Below are 5,333 nucleotides of genomic sequence, written 5' to 3' on the forward strand. Positions count from 1 at the left end.
GAATTAATGGGTATTACATTGCATCAGTAGAAAAGATATAGTTATGAAAAATGTGCACAGGCTAAGTGAAATAATTCAGTTTTTATAAGAATTTTTTAAACATTTCTTGCATTGTAATTCAATAATTAATATGTGACCATAATATTTATTACATTTGAAATAAAATTCTGCCTCTGATATCTTAAAAAAAATTTACATTTTCAGATCTTATATAAACTTGTGAGGGAGCTCTGGTGGCCAAGTGCGTTGGGAGTTGCGTTGCTAACCCAAAGGCTGAGCGTCTCTCTCCATCAGTCCGAATCTATTAGCTACCTCTTGGTAGAAAGATGGGCAGTCTCTACCTATGTGATTTATAGTGTCTGAAACTCTGCTGCTGGTGGGTCAGCTGTGAATCTTAACAGCACATAATAGATGTATATTCCGCCCATGTTCTGCATTGTCCCTCCAATCCAATGCTACATTATTGCTAGATCCTACTGAGTCATCATTTGACCCATGATGAAACAACACTTTGTACAGTCCCGTGGGCCTTGATTAATTTTAAGATCTGACTGGTGCACTCTGCAGTTATTTTCTGAAGCAGAGCGCCACGCCTTTCTTCCTAGTCTGGAAGTGACTTTGAAACTCGTTTCACACCATGCAAGCCTCCGCTGACAGATTGCTGGTGCTTGCATATGAGAGCAAGGCTGGCTCTGTTGCATGGATGGGAAGACTTTTATTTTCACCAGTGTCTGAATGCTCCCGTATTTCTAAACGTTCCCAGAGAATCAAAGCCTTACCTTCGTTTAGCACGACCGACCCTTCCCTTCTCCCAGTCATCACTGCTTCCTCCCCCCTCAACTCGCAAATACAAATTCTGCCTTTGTTAAATTCACTGCAGCTCTACTGTATCACTTTGTGAGTAGGTGTCTATAATCTCTCAATTTGGGAGAGGTCTGTTTTTCTCATTTCTCTTCCAATAAACCTCAACCAGTTCTGTGACTTACATGATGAACATGTTCCTGTCATTTTAAACATCCTGATTGTCTCTGTGTCCAAAAGCTCAAATTCATTGATCTGAAGTTTGTTCCCACTCTGTGAACCAGCAGCTTTACCCTTCATCAGATTTCTAACACTGTAAAAAGCAATTGGAGGAGACTGTCTATTCTTCCAAGGAGCTGCTGGGGGCTCTGAACTGCAAGAGATGGTTAGCAGTGCAGTTCACTCCTGACTGCACCCCGTGAGTCTGAGGCCCCCTACCTTCTACAGGTTGTTGTTACATACCATCAAGTCAGAACCTACTCAGAGCTGACCCTCCAGAGAATTTTCAGAGGCAGTAAATAGCACAGAAGGAAGGAAACTGCCTTTCTGTGACAGAACAGATGGTGAATCCAAACTGTGTCGCTTTACGCAGTGAGTGCAACTCTTTACCTCTAAGCCACCAGAACTTCCTACCTTGCATGTTGCTGTTGTTATGTACGGCAGAGTGGGAACCGACCTGGAGCTGTCCTTTCTGTGGATTTTCAGAGGCGGCAAATTGCACGGGAAGAGATTACCCATCTTTTTTCTCCCGTAATGCAGCTGGTGGATTTGAACCATGTGCCTTTGAGACTGCAGCACAGCTTCTTACCACTAGGCCACCTGAGCTCCCTACCTTGGATATAGTCAAAAACAAATTCTCCTTTGTTTAAATTTAAAAGTTGCCTTGGATAACTCTGTCAACACTGGCAAAACCTGTTACAATTTGTCACAGGCAATCCAAGTGCCTTAATGCCAATATTATTGTTTCCCAGTTGACCAATTTTCGAGATCAAAACCCTTTTCCTCTGAATGGGGCACCGCTTGTTTCCAGACCATAGTAGGTATCTCTTGTCCAGGAAACTCCTGCTACTTTATGTTAAACTGCGGTGCCTGTTCCTCACAGCTATGGGAACTTGCTAACATCTCCTTCCCTGCTGCCAGACCGACTAGAAGGTACTCCTCCTTTCCCAGACAGATTCCTGTCACCTTCGCAGAGGAAGGCAGATCGTCAACATATCTCATATTCCTAGAGTAGAAAAGAAACCTTTTTTTAAAAAAAAAAAATTTTAATTAGTTGGACACACTTGTTGCCAATCATTCAATGTTTGGTGTTACACACAAAGCAAATTCTGAAAAACATGATAGAAAAAAGCTGTAACTACCCAGCATCCAAGAATGCAACTGGAACTAGCTGTGGAAAGTTCCAAATGGTCGGGTGATACATTCATCTGTAATTGTAGTTGTTGTTAAAAATAGTTACATTTCTTCACACAAAAAGTTATGTGTTTGACACCACATTGTCAACTTTGAACTGGAACTTTGAGTTCTAGATACTTGGTGGCCTCTGAGCAAATAGTAACACCAACAATATGAAATTAATATCTGGTGCACCTACAATTCCTGCCCACTCCCAAATACACACTTGCTTATTCTACTAATTGAAATGTTTATAGCTGTGAGAATTTAGCTTTTAAAATCATTACTGAGCTCCTGCAACATGCTATAAAGAATATACTCAGCTCCTTGGAAGCTAAGATATATTCTTCATGGGGTCCTGTCTGGGCCTAGCACAGTGCCTGGCATGCAGAGACCACTCAAAAAAGTGCTTGTCCATGAAGACATCCGAGACAAGGACTGTGGCCTTAAAAATTCATCTGTCCACAGAATCTGTTTATAGTTTCTCTTTGATACATTTTCATTCATTATTTGCAGATATTTGCCCTTCTTTCGGAAGTATTATAGAGGAGGTCATTAACGTAAACTCCACTCTTGCGTTTCTTTTTTTTTTTTCTTTTCTTCTCCCTGCCTCTTTTTAAAAAGTCCCTCCGTAAGGACTATCCACTTAGCTTTGTATCCAAAGACGAAATTTGTAGGTGAAAGGAGTTAGGAGTTAGCCTTCGTTACAGACTGGTTCATTTCAGGGTCGAAAATATGGAATGCTTCACGAATTTGCGTGTCATCCTTGCGCAGGGGCCATGCTAATCTTCTCTGTATCGTTCCAATTTTAGTATATGTGCTGCCGAAGCGAGCACCACTCTTGCGTTTCTAACTCATAAGTTGACATGTTCTGTTTGTAACAGGCTTAATTCACCTAGCTATAGTGAGATGATCGGCTCCATTTCACAAAGGAAGCACAGACTCAGAGAAGATACACGATTTTTCAACAGGCTCGCACTGTTGAGTGGCAGAGAAAAACTCAACACCCTAGTGTGTCTGACTTCAGAAATCCCAAACCAAGCCTGTTGCGATGCAATGACTCTGGACCTAGGGTAACCCCCTGTGTTCCAGCATATTACTGCTCCATGGGATTTCCCTGCCTGCAGTCTACAGAAGCAGCCAGCTGGGATTTCTCCCCCATAGTGCCATTGCTGTTGTGGTTCAGGGTCACTGAGTGGACTAGTAGTGACCTTAAGAACAATGAACTGAAGTGTTGCCCTATCTCACCTCATCCTTCACTACCCGCCCACCATGGCTCACACCCAGCGTTGAGTCACTGTGTCAGCCCATCTCATTGAGTTTTCTCCTCTCTCACTGACCCTCTGCTTCTCCCAACAAGATGTCTTTTTCCAAAAACTGACCCCCTCCTGACAGCATGCCTGAAGTATGTGAGATAAGCTTTCACTATCCCTGCCTCTAAGGAACCCCTGGGCTGCATTTCCTCCAAGACAGCTATGTTGGTTCTTTTGATGGCCCATGGACCTAATCAATACTCCCATTCTTATATTTGACGCTGCAACACAAAGCTATCCGTTCTCCTTTGGTCTTGCTTATTCATTGCCCAACTTGCACATGCATATTAAAAGGTTAAAAAAAAAAATAAAACCAACCAACTCATTACCAATGAGTCAGAACTGACTCACAGCTCTCCCTCAAGCAGGTTGTCAGAGGCTGTAATTCACACAGAAGGAGACTGCTTATCTTTAATGGGAAGAGATTGCCTATCTTTATCCCAAGGGACAGTTGTTGGATTTGAACCACCTGCCTTTGGGTGCACAGTGTAACTACTTACCCACTCGGCTACCTCAGGACATGCAGCAATCGGAAATCCTATGACTTAGGTCAGTCAAATTTCTTAGTCCTTAAACTGACAGCTCTTTGGCACTTTAGAGAGGTCATGCTGAGTGAATATCTGTTGTAAAACAGGACTGACATCGGGGTTGGGGGGATACTGAGGAAGATGTGTTCAATAATGTATACTGCATTGAAATAGAGGAGGGAGAGAACTGTTTAAAAGGCATATATAATTAGATATTATTGTCATGACAGGAGTCCAGAATGAAGGCTTCATAGTAGAGTGGACTTGGGGGGAGGGATTGTATAACAATGAAAAAAATGTTTCTTTTATTTTTCAAAGAGAAGAGCGAACTGGGTGGGGGGAGGGGTTAGCAGGGAGAAAAGTACAACAATGACATAAAAATAAAACGAATGAAAAGAAAATTTTTTTTAAAAAGAGGTCCTCCGACAGCATTGTACTTCAGAGTAGATCCTGAAATATTCTTTTGTGCTGAAAACACCATTCCTCTGCAATGAGTCATTCCCAGAGCAGTAGAGTTTGGTTCAAAACGGCCAATAGCTAGTCCACCTCAGGTTGCTAATGCCTATAATGTCAACCTTTTGGGCGTTCAATTTTATTTTTTACCACTTCCAAGTTTCCTAGGTTCATACTGTGTTCTAATTATGTTTATTCTAATTATCTCCCAGTGTCTTCAGCTCTTTCTCCTCATTTTGGGTCTTGTCACATCAGGCAGATGAAGGTGCATCATTGTGTCACCGCTTTACTCCATCCATGTTACTGAGGTAGACTCCACATCGAGGATGCAGCCTTTCCTCAGTCACATTTGAGTGCCTGAGGAGTTCATCTTCCAGTACTCTACCAAACAATGCACCAGTGCTCTTCCTCGGACTCTCTAGGGCCTGGTCGTCCAGAAGTCCTGCTTCCTGGTCTGCCTTAGTCTGGAAACATCACTGAAACCTACACACCATGAGTGATGCTGCTGGCATCTGAAATACTGGTAGCATTTACTTCCAGCATCACAGCAACATGCAAGCAACCACGGTCCTACAGACTTCCAGACGTGTGGTGTTCAGTGCCACTGGCTGGGTTCAACCCAACAAATAACTGAGAGCAAGTCACTTGCACTATACAGGGACCTAAATCTATTTAATCTATGCCCGAATTTTTTAAGTCATCTTCACCAAACTACAAGGGTTTTTACACATAAATTTGACCAGAACTTCAAGTCCTTTGTGCATGTTTTTAAATTTAAAGGTTTCTATTTTTTTATTAATTTTAATGAAAATTTACAGAGATTTTGGATTTCTATTCACTCATT

General features: G+C 42.1%; 1 pseudogene; it reads left to right on the plus strand.

The window, feature by feature from the left end:
- LOC102858296 overlaps positions 1-3,273 on the plus strand; it is a 13,630-nt pseudogene extending 10,357 nt beyond the window's left edge.
- Positions 3,274-5,333: the final 2,060 nt, after the last annotated feature.

Source organism: Elephantulus edwardii, unplaced genomic scaffold, assembly GCF_000299155.1.
Source record: "Elephantulus edwardii isolate Elephantulus edwardi_28Jun2011 unplaced genomic scaffold, EleEdw1.0 scaffold00021, whole genome shotgun sequence".
In the NCBI taxonomy this organism is placed as follows: Eukaryota; Metazoa; Chordata; class Mammalia; order Macroscelidea; family Macroscelididae; genus Elephantulus; species Elephantulus edwardii.